At 35.0% G+C, this 23505-nt stretch overlaps 1 non-coding gene across 1 annotated transcript; it reads left to right on the forward strand.

Moving 5' to 3' along the window:
- The first annotated feature begins 22533 nt into the window (after nt 1-22533).
- Nucleotides 22534-22645, forward strand: LOC122166699. Its single transcript, XR_006170871.1, has one exon. It is a non-coding gene; the product is annotated as a U2 spliceosomal RNA (small nuclear RNA).
- The last annotated feature ends 860 nt before the right edge of the window (nt 22646-23505 follow it).

The following is a 23505-nucleotide window of genomic DNA, read 5'->3' on the forward strand; positions in this document are numbered from 1 at the left end:
AGGGTCTGCAGTCCAAGGAAATATAGTATTGCCTGCGATCTGCTAATCCTGGATCATGTAGCTATGGATTTTTAAAAAATATATTTTCCCTTTCATATTAGACGTTGTGTAATCACTTTGAAATAAACCTTGTTCTCTAAAAACAATATAATTATTTAATACAATTTCATCCCATAGAGGATAATTGTCATGAGGATTGTTATAAAAAGATATATCCCATATTTATTTATTTTACTGGAAAACGATGTGGAACGTTAATGTTTTATTTTTAATTGCAATACTCAGCAGAACATCACCCATGCGATAATTAAGCAGTTATTATTTAAGTTTTCTCTCCATTTAAATAAATTACATCACTAGTAGTTTCTGATTTCAAATTTCATACTGATCTTTTTGGTTATTATTACAGTTAAACAGTTTGAAGCTGTAGTGTTTATCTTCCTGACATAAAATGAGGTGGAAGTGTACCTCAGCATTATCTTTGTAATGTACATTTGTATGTAAATAATTCTAATGTAATAAATTGAACCAAATAAAATTTCTGCTGTTGTATAACTGCAAGTACTAGTTAATCTAAGCTTGTATTTTAAGTCAAATCACATCACAGAGTGCTCCGTCAGTGGTAATGATGTTTCTGTATAAATTAGGACAATTTTAGTTTTCTATTACAATCCAATCATATTCTGATGAAAGGATTTTCAGTCTCAAGAAGACTGATAGTCAGAGACATTATAAGCAAAACATATTAACATACTGGATGCTTAAAACTAATATGCTCTACAAAATTAGCAAATAGAGATGCTAAATGATGATGCTTTTAATTTGCAATTCAGGAAGTTAGTGATGGACAAGGAAACTGCAAGTGTTTACAGTTTGTAATAAAAGAAAGTGTAATTTTGCCAATTATTGTGTACAAGAGGCATTTTTTAAAGAGTTTTTCATTGTTTATATATATACGTAGCATCCAAGCAGGAATCAGTGACTCTGTCTTATTTGGTACTTATGAACATATGAATTTTATTGTTTTACATATAGTCTCTGTTCTCACAGAAAGTTTAAAGTGCTGTGGAATTCACCTAGTCTTTATTTCTTTTTTGGTAGATTCAGAATCTCATTGAATTAAAAATAATTTGATTTATTTTTCGTCTTACCAGTTATGAATATATATTTGATTTTTCTAAATCTTTTGTAGCAGAAATAAGATTAATAAATGTGAACTAATTGATAGTGCTACTTGTTTTTAAGGAGGGATGATCATCAGTGTAGGTACCCTGAGTAAGGATATAGCAATGTGGTGCTAAATACTTTGGTTCAAAACCAAATTCAGATTCCTTTTCTCTCAGTGTTTTAGAAGCTAGCCTAATTTATCTTCTCAGAGATATATAACAGTGAAGTTGTATAATGTTTCTTTAGTTCAGTTCTTCAGAAGTTGTGTAATGTTTCTTTAGAAAATAAGTAGATGTATTTTTTTTCTGTAGCAGTGTACCCTAAGAAAACAAGCAGCAAAAAGCAAAACAAAACAAAAACCCAATACAAATACTCCCAAATCAAACCTTCAGAAAGTTACAGTGAACAGGGAGATATTTTTGAAACCCTGCCATTGTTCTCTAATTCTCTTCAATAGATTTAGATGGATGTTAGAAAAAAAACACAACAACTCATGAAATATTTAAAGAAAAATACTTAAAGAAAAAATAAAATGTAAAGATGTTAGTATGGGTCTTGAGAAATAATGTTCTAGTGACTGTCCTCCATAAGCAAATCTCTGTAAGCAGTAGATAATATCAGGATTTTCAGCTGAGTGATACATTCTCTCAGACTACTTCCATTCATCTGAAATAGCATTTCAGAGTTGATATTTCTGACAGGAAGCATCTTCCAAGATAGGTATGACTATACTCAGGATGTAGAAGTTTTAAGAACAATTCATTGTCATTTGGAATCAGAATTTCTTACGTGACCTTCTCAGCTCTCTGTAGTCACGTACAAAACAAAGAGATTTGTGGGAAATATTTTGTGTTGTTATCTGCATCTTTGTTTAAACCTTGTCCTTTTTCTAGTAAGATAAATGTTACAAAGAATGTCCAATATAGAAAGCGTGCATTTTGTATTTGAGGGTTTAAACAGATTAAGAGATTAGAGTACAAGTTACTGTATATGAATTCAAATGCAAAATACCCTTATTACAATAATTCACAGGAAAAAAAAAAGGCATAAACAGAACTGAAAACCTGTTGTAGAATCAGAATTTGCCAAACATGACCTAATGCCAACAATGAACTCTACTTTAACCAGCCTCTCAACATGTGTATCATCAGAGTAATTGGTCTTTTAGTTGATTTGACTAACTGACAGCTAAATGACTAATAATTACCTATGGCAGCATTTATATTTTTTGTTTTACACTACAGCACCACATTCATGAATGCATTTTATATATTAACAGTATTTGAATCTTTAGATTGTCATTTAAATAATTATTTATGAAAATATGATTACACATCTGTGCCTGCAATAGAGAGACTTTTAAATTCAATTAAAGTGAGAACAACAGTACATCTGCCCACTTAATTTTATGGTTAAACTATTCATGAATTATAATAATATATTAATTTTATCAATTTGTTAGGGTATCATTTCTACTTTTTGACAGGCTTTCATCTTTATTTAGCTGAATTTGGGTTCAAGACAGTGCTCACTTAATAACTTATGCTTTATGAAGCTCTTCAGGAGCATGGTGTTCTCATTACCATCACAATTTTCTTACGCTGTTATGCTGAGGGTCTTTAATGCAATGTATTTCCGTATGAATGATATAAATAAAGCCAGGGCATATGTATGAATGGTCTTAGCTGAGTAGAAGGGTACTACAAAAGCATCTGAGAAGAACATGAACTGGAGAGCTCGTTTCAGAGGTAAGCCAAAAAAAAAAAAAAAAAAAGACTCAGTAAAGGCTAAAGCAATGCAATTTTTTGTTGTTTTGCAAACTTGTTTGGGCACTGTGTTGTGTTCCTTACTAAGAAGACATGTTTGTTTATGGAGATAAGGAATACTTTGGTTATGATTAAACAGGAAATAATTAACTGGATAATTGTAACCAATGTACTCAAATGTTGGCTATTTTGAATTATTTGCTTCAAAACGTCAGATTTCAGCAAAGGAACTAGAAATATTTCATATTAAATATAATATTTTGATTCTAATAACGTTTATGATATGTCCTCTACCTTTCTTAAGCTAGGTATAATATACATTCTATTGGAAAAAAACACGGATTTTTTTTTTACCTCTATAGTATAGTGTTACTCCTCTACTCTGACTGTTGTCATTTATGGAACTAACTAAACCTTAGCGGTTTCTTGATAACATACCTGAGTGAAAGCTCAAAGTATTTCTTTTTAAAGATTGATTAAAAAGAATGGTAGGCATATTCAAAATTCCATGCTGCAACTCTGTGACCAATAAATATTTTTCATGTTTTTGTGTGTATTTAAGAATGTTATCTGAAGTTTCACATTAGCATATTGTTATGATTGAGATTGTTATGTTTTAAATACAAATATTATTTAGCTGATGATATTAGATAAGTGAAATGTATTAAAAAGTGTAACCAGTTATTTAGCATAAATGAGAGCTATTAGTTGCCATGTGTTTCAGTATTATAAGATTTACATTATAATTATAATATTTATATTATATTATATTAATATTTATATAATATTATATAATATTATATTTATAATATTCAGTATTATAAGAAAACACGTTAATAAATATTTGACTGATGAAATTTAGAACATATGAGACTCATAAAAGTATTAAATATAGGACAAAGACTGTTAAAACTTGCAGCTATTTTAAAAAGCATTAAAATACATTTATTGCATTAAAAATAATCACATTTGTATAGTAGTAGATTTGATATATATTCATTCTTTCTCATTTATCCATAGCTGTTTACTCAAAGTTAGAGGAACACTGCTGCTCAAATAAGAGCTTTTGAGACATTAATGTTTTATTTTTCTTTCAACGCATTTCTAAAGAAGTTTTACTACACTGCTTTTCAAATCAATGTTTCTAAAATTTTCTGATACTGAGAATAAAGATGATTAATTCCTTTTATCTGTAAGCTTAACAGTAGAGAAATTTCTGTTTTTCGTTTGGGTAACACATTCACTTGGCCCAATTTGGCATTACAATATGTTTTAGGTCAAGTGATAACATCTTCAAGTGTATGTGAATGCAAGTATGTAATTTTTCAATTTATTTCAGGTTTTTAAAAAGATATTAATAAATTAGGGAAACATTTTCTATAGATTTCTATAGAAGAGAAATATTATTACACTTTAACTCTCTTTAAGTATTTTCAAAGCAAAACTCGTTATAAGATTGCATGAATTCATGACAGAGGGAAATGCAGTTTTTGAATGGGTTACCCGAAATGTGGAATGAAATAAAAGTGTTCTCCTGTAATTATAAATACATGCATTTTGGTGGTAAATAATTATAATAACATGTATAAAGCCAGCACAGACAGATAAATCATAAGCAAAATTTCATATGCAATTTTTCGAATGTTATCTTATTGTCCCTAAAATATGAACTACCAGTTACAAGTGTATTAATTACATGTTTTGACACTCTGAAGGTCAGGAAATTAGATACAATTATAAGATATGTATATTTCTTTCAAGTAATTACTGAAAATATGTTTTTAATGAAGAGATAACAAAAAATGTATCACAGCAAATGCTACCTGATGGCTTAAATCCACTCAGAAAAAAAAGAAAAAAGAAGATTGCTGTTAGCTGAAGAGAGACTGTTATAGTAAAACAAAATCAAATGCATAAATAATAGTGAGAGAGATAATATTTGAAATAGAACTCAAATAGCTCAGATCATAGTGGTTGCTGAAAGCAAGGACACATTTCTGCATTTATCATTTACATTACTAAGTATTTTTATTAAATTTAAAAAGTATTTTTTAAAATTTAAAATCTCCTAGTTTTTAATCCAGATTTATCAGCTCCCTCATTATGGTTCTCATAAAGCTGCTTGGGATAATCAGCAGCCAGATATTTATCTCTATTTGTCTGCTAGCTATACAAGCTAGCTAGCCTACACAAACACCTTATATTTGTGCAAAAATAAGAAAAACATTCAGGTTTCCACATTTGTATTGAATCAGTATTCACTGAAAACTATTTCACATGTTGATAACACTTTTTTTCTCTTCGGCTTTGTGTGTATGGAGGGCATAAAATAGTTGGATGGTTCTGGATGTTAAAATGAGTACATTAGTACTCAGTCCCGTGGCTCAGTCTTGCTAAAATTCCTTATTCAATCTCCTACACCAAAAAATAAAGTATAGACTCTGAATTGCAGATCTTGAATATTACTACACTTGAGGTACCATGGGCCAATGAGTGAGACAGAATGAAGTGGCTAAGAAAGTCCATGGACAAGAAGTTTTACTGTGAAACTTACCCCATGTTGATGTGAACTTTTTAATAGCATCTTGATTAAAAAAATAAAAAAAATTGAAGTGTAATGTAGATGGACTTTCATCTTGTACACAACTTCTGTATTAAAAAGTTTCATCTTTTAAAATGAGATTTATTAAGGCAGTAACTGTCTAAAGAACCCCAGAGTGTTTGGCTAAAGGTTGGATTACAGAAGGAATAAGAACACTGCTTTAAAAGGCTAGCAAAGTTTAAAGGGGACCAGCTGGTTGAGGACTAACTGTATGTCCCTGCCTCTTCTTTTTGAAGGCTCTTATCTTCAGATTTCTGCAGAGATTTGTTTTATATTGTTGTTTCTTAGCCATCTCAGAAAAAAAAAAAAACCAACAAAACAGAACTATAATCTAGGTAGGAACCACAGTAAGGTACCATCTGTAGCATGCCTGTAAAATTCATTTGTCGCTAATGCAACTGCTGCCATGGGCAAAAGGGCAGCATCCATAACAAAGAAATTGTTAGGTGGAAAACAACTGGCTCAGTTGGACTGATGAAGCCCTGCTGGTTAGTGGTAGAGAAGTGTTCTGAAGAATAAGTTGTGCCTCAGTCCTCAGCTTTTTAACAGTTTCTTTAATTTTCAATTTTTATTTTTAACACACTTTCGTGCGAAGCATGTTTGACAATTTGTTAAATGTGACCAGATAAAACGGAAAACTCCACGTGAGAACATGAGAGCAGTTGTGTTTCTTTAGTCAGCATCCTGCTTATGGGAGTAACCAAGAGCAGGAACAACAGAAGAGTGTAAGTACAGTGTGATGCTTTTCCCCAGATGTTCTCTCAGCTTTAGGAAGCAGATGAAGACCCTCTTTTTTTCTGATGGCAAGCTAGTAGATGTTGTACAATCTTCTCTACTTTAGATATAGCAGTATCTGTTATCACAGGGCCTGGATTATTCTGACTGCATCTAAAACTCAATATGAAGACAAGGCACGAATCCTGGGGAGACCAGAATTGGCTTCCTGCTTTCTGCATGGCTCAAACCATAGGGAAACTTCTGCTTCAGCATGTGCACTGGCTTCACCGCCTGTTGCAGATGCAGGCTGAACTCTTTGGTTATGGCTTTCCACGCGGGCCCTGAATTGAACTCTGAACACCCAGTGGTGCACACCAAGGTGGTCAAGGATCTGCTGTGAAATCACTGCTCTATAGCAGCTCCAAAACTTCCTTGTGCAAAGCAATGGGGCCTCCAAAACAACTTGCTATCTGAGCTGCAAATCTGTAATGTATATCTCAACTCATCTGCCATTCAGAGCATAACAATTCTCCATCAGATCAGAGCAAATATCCATTTAACACTGTTTACTACAGTCAGACTGTGCCTAGCTGAGAGGATGAGAACAAAGGATGTAGCAATACTGCCCCAGGGCATTCTTTCTGCAATGATTTGTGGTCCAGAGAACTCCAGAAATATGGGAATAACATTTAGCTCTAAACTGATTTTATTCCTGGATTTTTCTGGATGATTTTTATTTTTCTTAATTAAAAAATCTTGCAGCACAGATTTCCACAGCTTAAAGGAACATTGTGTATTACAGCCTTATTTAGTTATTTATTTGGTTTTGAATCTGCTTCTTTTAGTTTCAAAGAAAGAGAAGCAGTAGACACTGCTACAGTCACTTATTCTGTTTGTAATTTCTAATACGTCACTCTTATTTCTTTTCTGTTTTCTCTTTTTGAGAAGGAAGATCCATCTATATGTTTATCTTCATGTTTAATCCCCTTCCGTCCCTTGACTTTTCCTTCCATGCTCTTTCAGCCTGGGACACCATTTATTTAGCAGTGTGATCACCTCTGTTCTGTTTTCTAATCTTCTCTAAATATTTCCCATCCCTCAGACTCCCTTGTTTGAACTGTACTCAGCGTTACACTTCTTTTCCCATAGAACTATCTGCTATAGCCCAAAGACTTTGCTTTAAGAATTATTAGCCAGATTGTAGCTCATTGCTTCATAAATGAAGCTAGATACTTTTCCCCAGGTGCCTTTTGACTTAAACAGAACCTCCCCTCCATTTTATTTTCCAGTCACTAACTATCATAACACCTGCACAGTCAAAACTCTCTTTTACACCCCTAAACACCTTTGTCATTCAGTAAACACAGTCACATCAGAATTGCCTTTTTTTTAATATCATATCTGAATATACTAACAACGTGGTATTGAACTTTGTTTCAAACACAGTGGCAGTACTAGCTGAAATTATCTCCTGGGTGGTTTCCAGATGATCTCTACTTATCATGTTCCCTAAATTACTAGTTTGACCTAAATTTTTAAAGGCTGGATGCAGAAATGAAACTCTTCATTTTTAATTTGTTCATTCAACAACAATTTTTGAACAGACAAAATTATGAGCCAAGAATCCAGTTGCTACTTTATATATTAATATACACTGAATTATATAAGTATAATCTCTAATGTAAATGTTTCTTTTCATAACATGTATTTGAAATTAAAAATTTTTGGAGTAAAGGAGAATATCAAGCACTTCTTATTTTTTCATAATTCCTATGAGATAAATAATTTATTATTAAAATATTACTGTATTTTTCAAATCTGAAAAACTTAACTCAAAATTTATAAGATTATGGTATTGTCTGAATAACCTGTATTCTACATTTCTAAAAGTAGTTCATTTCCTTGCATTACATTTGAGAGTGATGTGAAAACCATTGTACTTAGCTTTCTTTTATGAAATTAGAAGGCAAGGTGTTTGAATGAAGAATATACCAAGAAAAAAGAAAAGCATGGAAAACTTGAGAGCTGTGGGGAAACTTAAGATAAACCTGAAGCTCTATGCCTGCAATAACATTATTCTTGTGTGTACAGTGTATGTTCCTGGAAACTTTATTCTCTCAGGGGACAGGATGCTTCTGATGATAGAACAGTAGTTACAAAGCAATAGTTAATGATTAACAGATCTGTGATTTTCTTTATCTTCAACTGCAAAGTGTTCGGTCTGTTATAGTGGTCTGCAGACATGTCACTTTAATGACATTTTTAGACTTTGAAAACAAAATTACATAGCAGAAGGATGACACATACGGAGCTGATCACAGAACAGTAGTTCATTGAAGTCAGAATCACATGATCTACCAGAAGCTGACCTTATTTCTGCATGTTTTTAAATGATATGAATGGTTTAGCAATGAGTATGGAGAAACAGCTAAATGCACATTAAAATTATGTTTTTTTTCTCTTATATATTTACTGATTTCTTTTTTCTTAAGTGAAGTCCTGTGAACTGTATTTCAGAGTAAACTGTTTTTTAATAAAAGATATCAGCTACAGTTAAACTTTGTATTTGTGGAGGCCATGATGTTACAAATGCTAATAGTTATAACTGCTAAAATACCAAGTAAGACATCTCAATTAAAAAAAAAATATTAATTAACAGTGTTTATTTATGTATTCTAAGGAAAGAGAAAATTTTGTCCTTTCACCAATCTGAGACTACAGCAAAGAGCTGTAAGTATAATTTAAGAAAATTCATGGCCAAAGTTGAAACTACATCATGGAATCATCTCCAAATTAAGATTTTAAAACTCACAGCAATAGAAAGGAGATTTTCCTCCTTTGATTATGCAGTAAACCTCTCTTATTTGAATAAGGCAAGTTAAAGGGAAAGTTACACATGGCAAAGTTAATATTCAAAATTCAGAATGGGGAAGTAGGATGCAAGAACAGTTTGTCATATCTTTCAGTCCTTTTTTTAACATCATTTTAAAGAAACTTTCTGATTTCAGTGAGGCCATATGGGCCAAACAGAAGAAAACTGTGCCCCTTCCCACTGCACTGTGACAAACTCACACCATGTGAGCAGTCCCAGGAAAATCCAGAATTCTCTTGTATCCATCTCTCCTATGCTATTTGGGATATTTCATTTGTTGTTTGAGAAGGAAAGAATGAGCAAAGCATGCAGACTCTGGTGATTTTTCCTGTATGTCCAATGGTCTCAGTCTCTTGCAATCCTGTATCCAGTAGAAGTCAACAAGGTGGGCAGAATTTCCAAGACACCAAGGAAGCTTTCTGATCTGATGTCTTACTGCATGCCTACATATGAAAAACCTGGCAGCTGTCAACTCCCATATCAACAAGGCTGGGGCCTTTGGTGGAAGTCTGTCCCATACAACACTTTGGAGGAGAAAGAAAAATGAAAAATAACATGAAATCTCCAGTAGTATTTAAATACCTTAGGAACAGAGGTAGAATTAAAAATCACTATACCCTGCTCATCTCATTTCACTCACATACTTTTGAAGGTCTAGTCTGTGATTCCTGTCTGTGCTAATGGACACAGTTGCTACTATTGAACTGAAGTATGAGCGGTCCAAATTTCTTTCAAGAATTTTTTCAAATGAAAAGAGGAAAAAACTAGGGAAAATTATAAGAAGCCTTACAAATTTGTATTTCTCTAATCAAGAAAACCAAGGTTCATTCTGTTATCTTTTGTCATAGCTTTTTTAAGTGTGTAAGTATCTACACCTGCCTGCAGAATTCCTATATACAGGACAACTGTTATGTCATAGCCTGAACTGATGATTGACGTGGTGAAAGGATGGGTGGCTGGCCTGGGAAGCATAGGTGCAAGTGATTCACCTGTGCTTCCCATGTTACCAGAAGGGGAGGGCCTAGGATCTGGGCTCATTTAAAGGCTAGCTTTCACGAGGGAAGTGTTTTCTGGACAAAGGTCTTTTTCTGAGGGGGAGTGTTCTATAGCTAGAAACCCTATCACCAGCTGGGTGAGTCAACTTTTTTCCTATGGGGTATGGGGTTACCCATATTCTGAATGATGTTTTATCTGGTGTTGTAAGTAAGTTTTCAGAAGCAATTTTACTGCTTAAGAGGACCAACACTGTAGCTGTTGTTTTTGCAACGTATGTGTGTGGTATGGACAGCTGAATTTGGGGAAAGACTATGACTTTAAGTCATGTGGTTCTTTAAGTGAGGATGCTCACTTAAAAAATGTAGGAGTAGGATTTATGTTGTGGTTGGAAGCAAAGCCTTTCTGCTCTCTGTCCTGTCTTTCTAGCTGGTTGTTATGTCTTATATCTGCTTACAGCTTCAGATAAACATGGTTCTATGTCACCGAAGTGTTTATGCAAACTATTTTTGCTTGCCTTTTTATCATATCATAAACATCTAGTAGAGAAGAACAGAGATGCCCTTCTTCCTGAACTGGGCTGGAGTCAGTATGTTTAAGACTACTGAACAAAAAGAATGAGAATGCTATTTGGGAAAGCAGCTCTTCTGTCAGTACATCCAGTCGGTACTGCCCTTCCAAAATGAGTCTTTCCAGCTATTGCTTACCAGCTATTGCAAAGGAAGATTTTTCTTCCCCCTCACGCAGGCCCTGTGCCAGAGGTAGTAAATACAGTGTGTACAGGTAGCCGCTTGAGTCACCCCTGGGCTGTCTGTACAGTTTATGTGTACTTACTTCTCCTGGGCCCCTCACTGTTTGAATCTTTCTGTTGCTGCTTGCTTCTAAGTAGGAGCACAAGAAGAAAAGCTGAGCTGGTGAGGGCAGTTCAAAGCATCTGGGTCTGCTGATGGAATTCCTGTTCCTCCCGACCATGTGGGAATGATAGAGAATTGCTCTGTGCTCTCTAAGGCTCTTAACAGCAAAAGAAAAGGACTCCTTGGAAGATAAGATGGCTGAGCTGCATCAACTGTGCTGTAAAAACATTGGATGTAGACCTTTCCTTAAAGGTCTCAGTTCTCTGTAATTTTCGCCTATATGTTTGTGTCGCTCAAGAGGCTGTATTTATATCTTATTGACACTGTCTACAAAGTGCTCAGTTCTATCAGAAGAAACATTATCTATATGAAAGCATATTCAGTTTCATCCTTTGTACAACTTCGCAGAGGTACTGAGGAGTCTTTTGTATAATTGTGGCAACAACTTCAAAGCTTCCCCCTCATCCTTTGGCATAGATATTACACTTTTCATGGTATGATGAGTTTCTTCATTTGCAGTCCCTTGTTTAAAAAATAAATGAATACATACTCTTATATAGCAGTCAAATGATTCTTTATGAATTCAGGTAAAAACATCTTATTTGTACTTCTTGATTGCAGCTTCTATTTCACTATTTTAAATAACCTCACAAACACTGATGAACTGGATTGAACATAATCATTTTCAGTGAAGTGTTGCCAGAGCTGATTTTTCTAAAAGGAGCTTTTGGAAAGCACTCCTGGAAATCTAAGTTTTCTGCCAAAACAGCCATGCTGATTCAGCTGATGACCAATTCTGATTCCAAAGACTAACAACTCTACAAAACCCTAAATTAGGTGTGGGTGTTACTGAGGACTTATCACTGAGAAAACTGAGAAAGTAATGCAATGTCACATCAAAATTTTTGGAACAAAACCTCATTGCTCTGACTGTGAATTTTGTACTTCAGCTGCGTAAAGATCCTTTCTTTATCCTGTATTTCTATGAAATAGTAGGAACATGTGATAATACTGAAATTATTCGGAGAAACAGACATTATCTTGGAAAAGCTGGAATTGCGCTAAAGTTAATATAAGGAGATACGCTCCTCAGCAGGGAAGTCCAATGTCAGATATGTTGTCCTCTGCAACTGCTAATATCAGATGCCATATGGGTCCTACGGTCACAGTTCCATGTACTTCATGTTTCACTGTCCCTCAGGTCACTGCCAGGTTACTGCAGATATCTGTTAGCACAGTGCAAAACATCACACATAAATGACAGATAAAATTGGCATGCTCTATTGAAAAATCAAGGTGGAATAAAAGACCGCTAAATTGAGTTATATGAAAGCCAGTGTCTAAGTTAGCCTACCTAGCTGGCTCCCCAATGCTAGCCTCTAATGTTTGCTTCTTTTTAAGTAGCCTGTGAAATTCTTTGATATTTGTTCCTACTTTCTATATGTAAAGGCATGTATGTGAAAAGAGTCAAGTGGACTTTTTTGGAGACTCAGACAAGTCTCCCTCATTTTGGATGAATTCTGTAATTTGTTTAAAACAAAACAAAACAAAACAAAAAACACAAAAGACAAAGGATTTTTTGAAGAAATGCTGGGTTTAAGGTCTCAGTTAATGCGGGAAGTTCTGTCAGACTCTTGTAGCATAGCTCATTGAGAAACCTTTACTATTACAGAAATATTTACAATATTTCACTTTTTAGTTTGCAGTGATTGTGCTCTTGCATTTTATTTAGGGAATGAGTTGACATCATGCAGTTACCACTATTGATTTGTCAAAAGCCATGATGCACAGCATAGACAGAAGAATTCTGTGCTCCAGTTGATCTGACTTAATCAGAACAGGCAAGAAGAAATACCTTACTAAAGAAAACAGATTGTCAGAAGTGTTCAAGACTGAGGAATATCCATCAGTTTGTGTTGGTACCCAAATATGGGACACAGCATGTGAAGCTCTTTTGAATGTCTGGCTTTTCTATGTTTATTTCTGCTTGTAACGGGTTTTAATTTACTCTTTTTTCTTGTTTTCTTTCTTTCCAGCTATCACTTTAAGTTGCTTTAAAATAGCTTTTAAATAATCTTATTTCCATGCTGGCATAATACTACCTCACCCAGAACACTATCTCTGCTTGAACTACTTCAGTACTCTAGAAGAGTAAATACTCATATTAAAACTGAAGCCCTTAAATTTTTATCCTTAAGGCATGACGACTTTCTCTATCCAGTACAATGGTTTAGGTAGAGAAAGATGAAAGCATTTCCTACAAAACACTACAAATAGTAGGTATTGCTCAGACATCATAGTTGTTATCACATTCTGCCTTATGTTTTAAGAAATACAAGGAGAAACATATAGGAGTTCAACCTCTTTTAACTCAGATTTCCAGCTACATTTACTTGCAGACCTAAGTTGTGAAAATAGTAACTCAGACATCATACTTCAACTGGGAAACTCAGTGTTTTAATTAACTGTTACTTTTTTATATACCAACTTAGCTACTTTAGGTCAAAATGAATATGGGAATATTCATTGAATATGAGACAAGCACATGCCTGGGAAGCTAATGAAGTCTATTCTCAGATTTGCAAGCTATTATCCTCAATTTGCAGTTGACTATGATAATACAGTTCTAACTGTATCAATGCCTGTCAAGCCATCTTGCTTCACAGTTGATAAAACACTAGCTCCATGTTAAACATACAGTTAATATATCCTGGATAACAAGGATTTTTTTGTCTGCTTTACTAAGATGTCCCATCAATGCTTTTCATGGCTGTTTAGCTTGACTAATGACTTCCAAATGACCACAGAAGACAGAAGTCTTCCTGAGTGTTGCAAAGTGTGGGGGATTAATTTCAAAAAGCCTGTGTGAATTGCATTGATGTAACTGTTTGACCTGTTTATATCCCTGGGGCTAAATGTAGTCAAGCAAATGGTAGTAAAAATAAACAGGATTTTGGATAGCAATTTTTTTTTTTTTTAATGAAATGAAATACTGTTAAATTACTTTTTGATTTATTTCCAAATCTGGTGGTGGAAATTTTGGTTTTGGTTTGGTACAGTTTTCTTTCCAAAGCTTCCTGAAAAGGAACATTTTGCAATGCATTTGGTTCTTGTGTGTGTATATCACAAGCTATGTTGATGGTGCTGTGTTTTATAGGTGCACCTTAATTCTGATGTTTAAACTCTGAATTAATTACTTTTCATTTAATTAATTCTGCTTTATTTTTGGCTATGACTATAGAGGAAGTGCAGCCTGAAGAAAGGATTGCTATCAGTGTACCTATCTTGCACAGAAAGCAAACAAAATCTGAGATTCTAGTGCATGGCACCAGAAGTTCACATTGAAGTTCAGCATTGTCAGTGCTAATTGCCCAGGCATCCTGCAGTCTGACTACAATTGTTTGCAATCAAGCTAGGAATGAGAAAAGGCACATCATGGAGATCTTTTGTCATAGTAGATAAAGTTTCAGATGAAGTTTATATATGGTTAAAGCACTGAAAATGCAATATAGGAATTTTCTATACCTACATTGTAACAGAATCATAGAATCACCAAGCTTGAAAAAGACCTCCAAGATCATCCCGTCAAACTGTTCACCTATCACCAATATTTCCTACTAAACCACATCCTTCAATACAACGTCTAAATGGTTCTTGAACAGCTTCAGGGGCTGTGAATCCACCACCACCTTCAAGAGAGTGGTTAGGCACTGGATTGGGCTGCTCAGGGAGTAGTATTTCCAAATGCCCAAGTTGAATCTCCCCTGGTGCAACTAGAAGCCATTTCCTCTAGTCCTATTGCTAGTTACATGAGAGAAGAGGCCTTCCCCTGCCTCTCTACAGCCTCCCTTGTAGAGAGTAATAAGGTCACCCCTGAGCCCCCTCCAGAATTTTTTTCTCTAATTTGTATACTTGAGCTTCAGTAACATTTTCTTGGTAACTGTCTACTCCTGGAGTATTAGACCTAAAATATATTAACATGTAAATATGAGATGATTGGAAAAAATGATGCATTGTTATATATTTGTCACTTAAATCTGGTTGTTTTGGATTTCCTTTCTAAGGCTGCATTATTAATGTCAAGTTTTCAGTATTAAATATAGATTAATTTTGTCAATTGTGATCTTGACAAATTTAATTGACCGTAATTGTCAAAATTGCTGGTCATTAATTTATTCTCAGATTTTCTGTGTGAAAATAAAAACCTGCAAAAGTGCCATTGTCAATTATGGTCCATTTGAAGTGACCTAATTAGCATTGTGTGATGAACCAACACATGGAAAAGCAAATGGGGGGGGACATAGGAGGGAGATAATTGAATGTGACATGAACACTAATATTGACTTTATACCATATGAGTAATTAAAATACTAGGCAATGGGAAGGGCTTAATTTTATTTTTTTATTTGCTAGGACAGGTTAGAAGGATAGATATTCTATTTGAAAAAAAAATTGATAATATAAATCAAAATGCTAAAACAGAAATGGTACCCTGCTGTCAGTTGGCAATGGATAATCTGGCTCATATTCTCCATCACTCTGAATGACTTTATTTTGCGGTTGGTCACACCACTTCTTAAAATTATCATGTAGTTTTTGGAAAGAAGATGGATGCAGACCCATTTTGCACAAGTGAGTAGACAAGTGAGTAGAGAAAAGCAAAAGCTGTGTCATGCTACCACATCATCTTGTCATTAATTCCATGGTCATTACAATTTTACATCAATAGACAGTAGTAAGTCCTCAAAAAACCTTTCAAGTTTATCATTTAGTCTTGGAGAACTGTCACTGAATGCAATGGGCAATCTTCAGTTTCTTCTCATTCTGGGAAGGAGGGAAAGCAAGAAGTCTTTAAGGAAACCCTTCTGCTAAAAGAAAAAAAAATCCTTATTATTTAAATCATGTTTGTATGAAATCAGGCAAAAAAATCGTTAAGATTCTTTTTAATATAAATACAGCAAATATCACTGTTATCCTTCAATATTTTGGTGATGAACTTGCATCTGTATGTTCGAGACCTGGTATGCATGTGCGGGCTATCTATATTGTCTAAAAGAATCCATCAACATGTGGACTTAAATGATTTGATGTACAACTTCTTTTTTTTTTTTTTTTTTTTTGCACCTTCATCCCTGCTTTAAATTTTGAAGACCAAATTGTTTCTTCTGCCTAACACACATAGTTGTCATATCTCTGATACTACATAGCCAGAATCATTTATTCTGCAAAAGGTTTTTCAGATAACTAATTATAACATCAAGTGGGGTGGTGCTCAAAATAGAATGAATGAGAAATAATGAGGAAAATGAATCCAATAATTATTTAAAGTAGTGGGTGTTAGCTTCTCCTCTGATCCTATGGTGGCAGTCACCACGAGCAGCTTCAAAGTAACAATACGCATCCAGACATTGAGGACATCTTTATTCTCCTATTCACGTTTTACTGCATTACAAAAATCCAGTAGATTTGGTCTGTTTTTTCAATTACGCTAGCCTCTTATGAATACTGTAGAGCTCTCTGTACTGTTGTACTGGTCAACAAAAGACAATGATTAAATTCTAAAAAAGCATTAGATGAAACTGCTATTACAATGGGCATCGGTAATCAGAGGCATAATCACTTTCTGCTGGAAATCTGTAGCTGTAAAATGAACAGAAATACACATTCAGCTTTGAAGTCCATTTTCATGCAAGGATCAAATAGCTTTGTCAGATTTATTCCTCACAGTTTTGAAGAGTAAATGTAAATCAATTCAGTGACAAGAAACTGTTTACTCCATCTCTACGGAGCAGGCACATGTTCAGAAAAAGTAAGCTTGACAAAATTATTTCTGATGACTACAATCAGAATTTTGGGGATGCACGTTTTTAATATGAAGAAAGGGGCACAAAGGTGATTGCTTTGCAGTTATTTGGTGGGATGGCATTGCACTGCTGCTCCCAGGGTTTCCAGAACAGCAGTGTGTGTTTGATTTGTTGACATCTGATGGAACTTGGCTCACTGACCTGAAGATCAAGTACACATTTGTAAGCAAGTTTTAATAAGTTCAGGTCCAGCAGCCTGTGGATTATTGCACTGTGAACCCCTACATCTTTCTCAGCTCCCATGCTTGAATGAAGAGTGTGTACTTCCAGCATTGTCCTTCATAAGCAGCGTGTGTAAGTAGCTTTCAAGAAGGCAAAACATGAGACAAAGCCACGTTGGAGAAACAGAACAATTAGAAAGTTGCAGTGGATACTTGTTACTTGAAATCAATGAAAAAAGTTGGGTTTGGAGAGTTTATAGTTGTTTTCTTTTCCCCTTCAAAATTGCCAAATATTCATGTTTGCATTTTCAAAATGTGACGTGTTTCTTGGTTTGGAATAATTTCTCATTTTAAGAATAAAATAAATGTTTAACAAGAAAAAGGTTGTTAAAATGTTTTTGAAGTATAAGCATTTCAGTTTATATTAGTCATTATTTCATGATATTTTATCTGTGAAAATAATGATTTGGAACTTTTTTATGCTTAAAATGGGAAATTCTTTCCTGATTTGTTAACAGGTTTTGTCAAAAGAACAATTGCAGTATCAGGTAACCTTTTTATGTCTATGTCTAGTGATAAAATGTAGGCACATAAGATGTTTTAATATGAGCACAAATTGCAAATGCATTTACAGGTATAGAACAGAGTGGAGATGGAGAATGCTTGGTGGTGGACCAGTATACCAGTATGGAATTTAGGCACCTAAATTGCAGTTGTTCCTGACATTTTATTTGTATTAAATCCCTTCACATCAAAGAGATATCATACACCTCCTTAAGAATCAAAAAAGTATTTCCCACTCAACCATCTTAATAAAAATCCCCTCCTCCCCAAGATGTACAGATATAAAGATTGGACTTGCTTGCGGGTGTCTTGATAAAATGGTTACCATGTTATGTGTTCTGAATATGATCATGAAAATGACTGTATAGTATGGAAGGGAATAGTAAAATGCTGCTAACTTCTTACTAAATAAACTTTGTTGCAAACAATTTTAGAGCAGGTAAAAAGGCTATTTATAACATCGCTGTCCTGAATAGCAATAGGTAGAGTGGCCAAGTTGTAGGATATCGCTTTCTGAAGTGATGACTGCAATTTCAGGAAGCTTGTGCAATATGCTTTTAGATCTAGATTTTCAACAAATGATGACTCTGCTAATGATAAAGCAAAGTAAGGACTTTGTTCACTTGCATTTACGATTAAGCTGCACTGTTGTGCCATCAAAACATTTTTAGTCAATTTTAGACACTTGTTTCAACCAGGCGAAGATGTAGTCCTGAATTTATTCAAACCATTCTTGCCTAACAAAAATCAACATGAAAACTTTAAAAATAATGAGTACAAAAAGAATTCCAATTGCTTTCATTCCATGTTTTCAGATGATAAAAACTAACTGCGATAGGAGTTCTAGATACTAATATAATATAAATAGAAAGATGGACTAGATAAAACCAGCTGAACACTAGTCTGTCCTCAAGACCTAACAGGGAAGTAATAAAATGCTTTTGAATGTGTAGCAATGACTTTTGGCAGATATGCCGTATACAATTCCATAACAAAGAAAACCATTGAACTTGATTGACTATTTAATCCATTTCTGAAAGAGCATCACTAAGGGGATGCTTATAGTATTAATAGTATTTTTTTTTAGGCAGGATGACACAGTGTTGTCAAAATACTAGTTCCTGCAATGCTGATCACTAGCTAGCTTACTCTGTCTAGATGCAGTAAACATTTTAAAAGGAAAAATACTGATATTTGCTGCAGACTTCGTTCTCCCGTATAGATACTTTGATTTGATTTTATTAATTCTATTTTGTCCTAAGCAAGAGTATCTTAAATATTATGGGGCGCAGTGCTTGCAAAAAGTCATTGAGGTTTGCAAATACAAAAAATAAAATACATATAATACATACATACATATAATTCTGAGATTAATGTAGCTAATTACATTAAAGTCTTACATATACAATACACATTAAAGTGTGTTTGCACATGGTCTGTATCTCACTTGTTCCCATCACCAGACCAATAAAGTGGCCTGGAAATGTTTAAATGCATTTGCAATTCTTTTTCATGTTATAATGTTGACTCAATCCAACAGATTTTTCTGACCTTTCATACTGAAAATTATAGTATCATAGAATTATAGTATCATAGAATTGGTAGAGTTGGAAGGGACCTTTAAAAGTCAGCTAGTCTAACCACCCCGTAATGAACAGGAACATCTACAGCTAGGTTGAAGCACACAAGCAGAAATCTTTAGGTGCTGGAGTAGAAGATCCTTCTATAAAGTGACTTGAATTTGTTTCTCTTATTTATACAAGATGTGGAAGAATTTCACCGCTATGAATTGCTCCACTTTGCATCTTTCCCTAGTAAATACCCACATATGATCCTGCAGATACTGCAGGAATCTTATCAAAATGCTTTTCGATAGCAAATGGCCTAATTCCCTGCGAGGACAATGAAGCACAGAGCAGGCTTTTGAAGGACTCAGAATGGAACAGTCCCATTCACTTATCCTCACTCCCAGACAAGTTGCAGATTGGATCCTCCATGTTTGAGGTCTTATAATATCTCTGTGATTCTCCATAATTCACCTAGATTCTCATGCTTTTTCTTCAAGAGGGATGACTTATTATATGTCTAAGTCCTTAAAGTTAGGATCTTGGAAAGTGAGAAATGGATTTTGCCTTGTATAGAGAGAAAGAAGGGCCTGGTGCTGTGAGTGCTGACTAGAGGGAAGTGTTACAGCATTACAGATCAGAATAATCTGCCTGAATCCCAAAAAGAAATGTGTTTAAGGCACACTGTTTGCATTTTTCACTGAGTTAGAGTGCAAGAACTTATGTGTTGAGATAAAAATTTGCTAAATAAAATAAAAGCTGTGTGAGCAAGCAAAGCAACACAAGGAATTAACCCACTATTTCCCATTGGCAGGAAGATGCTCAGCCACTTCCAGGAAAGTGGGGCTCAACATATTCAATGTTTTTTTGGAAAGACAAATGCCATCACTCTGAATGTCACCCCTTCCTCCATATTTCCCCCAACTTTTATTGCTGACCACAATATCATATGCTACAGAACATCCCTTTGAGTCACTCTGGGTCCTCACTGAGTGTCCTCACAGCACTTTCTGCCACTCCATATCCTTGCTGGCAAGGCAGCAAGAGGAGCTGAAACACCATTATATGCTTCTGTATAAGTACTGCTATACAACAATTGAAACATCAGTGTGATATCACCAATGTTTTCATGAAAATGCAAAATAAAAAACACCTTAAAAGCCTTTGCAAAGAAAATCAACTCCATCTCAGCCCAAAATCATGAGAGACATAAACTTGAAGGACCAAGATAAAAAGTGCATTGTAATGGCTTTTCAATCATTGACCAGGACTGAATTGTGTGGAAGAAATATATTTCAGAATGTAGCTTTAGTCTGTATTATGATATGTATACACAAAGAGCTAAAATTAAAAGTATGTGGAAAATTTTATCTCTGAATATGTAATATTTTGAGTGACCTTTTGAAGACTTTTTGAGGTGACACTACATTATAAACAATATCAGCATCCTTGTAACCTGATTGTCATCTAAATTTGCTTCAAAACAGAGATTCAAGTATTACAAAAGCAAAAATACTGGTTTGTTATTCATTTTGTATGATTCAAGAGTCATGTCTCATTTATTCATCCCATTGCTCTGGCACGTTGCTAAGATTTTTTTAAAACCTCAGTGTTATGTCCAGTGACACTGTCACTTTTGTCAGTACCCAAGACAAATTGTTCTTTTCTGATCTCCTGATCTGAATGTGTGTGTCCTGATCTGAATGTGTGTGTTTGGTGGCCCTTCTAGGCAGGGGGGTTGGAACTACATGATCCTTGAGGTCCCTTCCAACCCGGGTGATTCTGTGATTCTGTGATTCTCTGTGATCTGCTAGTATCCTTTCATATTAGTTTAGTAGTGTTACATACCAGAGGGAACAATCACTGATCAAAAAAATCACAAGACGCATTCACATGGTGCCCGGTGTTAATGAAGTTACTTCCTCATATAACAGCCATGTGTAATTGATTATTGACATATTTCTATGTTTTTCCATTTTTCATCTGAGATGTGACAGCTAAGAGCAGAAAAGGAATATGAGTCCTTCCAGGAACCTGTCTAACAGGGAATGATGGGATTCCCCACCACCATCAGTGAGGTGGGCACCTCATAAATTGGTTCATAATTCAGACTTCTTTCATAATGCTAAACACTCCTCTAGTAGATTTAGTGATACTTTCTTCTATCTCAGGTTAGCTAAAAGAGTCCATCTATCCAGTCAGGCAATGAGAGGGCCATTTAGAAAATAGCAATGCAATATAACTGAAAAAAATTCTCTCTTTTCTAGGCTTGATGCACTACCAGTACAGAGCCCTGAGTATCCTTCTGAATGGCTACTACAAGGACATTACACCTGTACATGGTTACATTACCTTCTTGCAGCATATCAGATCTATTTCTAGGTCTGGTCTTACATTCCTACTGGCCTTCAATAGCCTAAAATACCTACAAGTCTGGGATAAGGAAGCAACTGAACAACTTCACTGCTCTGGTGCAGTGGATCATTTACACTAAGATAAAACATATTTGCACAGAGAGTAGAGCTCTCAGGTCCCAAACTCTGGTAAGCTATGAAAATAATCACAAGCACCACCATACTCTGCTCTAAATGCAAGAGTAATAAGTGTCTTTGATTTGCCTTCTGAACTGTATAGATTTTTCTGTCTGTGCATAGCTGTATGACCAAAAGAGACAGAGAAAAAAACATGTCTACGTTGCACATACTTCTGGTCTTTAAAAGAGGACAAGGAATTGGGAGGGACAATACAAAGGAAAAATGGCAGGTAAAGAGCAAGGGAGAGGGAGGGAAAAGCTGGGATAACAGAGACAGTGAAGAAACGGATGAACCAAATCTGCGAGAAGGAAACAATACGTATAAGGATGGAAATACTGAAGCCTTAAACAGCTGTGTTCCAGTTAATCTGACAGTTAGTCCTTTCTCTTCTGATCTTCTCTTTCTGTTTAATCTTCCTGTTTCCTACTTTCTATGACTACTTGGACCAGAGGAGAGGTACACTGATCCTAGGAGAGTCTGGTAGTAAGGCAATGGTTCAGCAATCTCAGAAGGGAAAAGGATGATCATAGATGGGCTTTCTGTTACATAACCTGTTTTTTTTTTCAGAAACCTCTGAAATTTTCCAAGGTGGCTTTTGTGCTTCAGCCAGCACACAGGCCTTTGGGCAGATTCCTTAATGCATTCAGCAGAAAGAATGTGAAATGCCAAAATGTGAAGAAGCAGAAGCTCTCTATTTAATTTTCATAGCATCTCTTTATCTGTACAAACTCATAGAAGATAATATTAACTGTAAACAGTGGCACCAAACATTTTTCTGCCTTTAGGATGTTTCTTCATGATTCACTGCTCTTCGCCTCCATAGCTGCTCATATAACACAAGTCTTGTGTTTTGCCCTTACTATACTTGTATGATAACATTTCTCGGCCTTTTGGCTAAGATCATGTGTAATATCTGTTCTTATCAGTTTGATTCTATATCAGCATATTTATGTATTTGTACCTTAAAAATTTTGAAAAGACCTTCTGTGTCTTCCCTTTAACTATTATACTTGGAATTCGAATCTGGAATGTAAGCATGTATTTCTTTAGTGGACAAGAGATTAAATGTTTGAGGGTTGGGATGACCCAGATAATTAGCATGTGTCCCTAATGGATGGCTATGATATTAATGTTCAGTCAGGCTGCATCCATTCCAGTAAATTTCCCCAGTGCAGGGAGTGAGGTCTCTCAGTGATCCACTACCTTTCCCCTGAAGTTCTGCATCCTCTCATGCTGCTTCCCTTTCTGTTAACATCTACATTGGCTTTCTGCTGCAGGTATGTTTTGCCTAGCTTTCAGCTGGATTATGAGATGGAAAGAAATTGAATAGGATTGCATCCATGGTTTGCAAGAATTTAACTAAAAACAGTAAAATAAGAAGAAATGCGGAGCACAGCACTGTCCTCAAATACACACATCCATAAATAAATACATTTTGAAGAGAGTCTGTGGCTCTAATTTTCAGATCCTTAACTTACAACTGAAAAGAAGATGACAAGTTTGAAGCAATTTGGAGGAAGGTACATTTCATCTGATACAGCTACATTTTTTTTTTTGTGAAATTGTGAACAAAATTCCCAGAAACTACTTTATATTAATAAAAGTGGCTATTGTTGACTAGTGGAGCATGTGGTGGAATGAGATTGTTGTCAGTGCAAATGGTGGTTACTGGAGTAGAGCTGTCACTGAGATAAAAATGAGGTGGAAAGGCTTCAGTTGGAGAAAAATGACATTGGTTCAATTGGTTCATTTCAGTGGAAGGGTTGGAGCAGTAGTCCCTAGCTGTCAGTACACACTATTCAATAGAGTGTGTTATAAGATACACTTTATTGAATATTCTGTTAAG

The sequence above is a fragment of the Centrocercus urophasianus genome, unplaced genomic scaffold (genome assembly GCF_019232065.1).
Source record: "Centrocercus urophasianus isolate 14NV4802_14NV808 unplaced genomic scaffold, USGS_Curo_1.0 seq_10, whole genome shotgun sequence".
NCBI classification, from domain to species: Eukaryota; Metazoa; Chordata; class Aves; order Galliformes; family Phasianidae; genus Centrocercus; species Centrocercus urophasianus.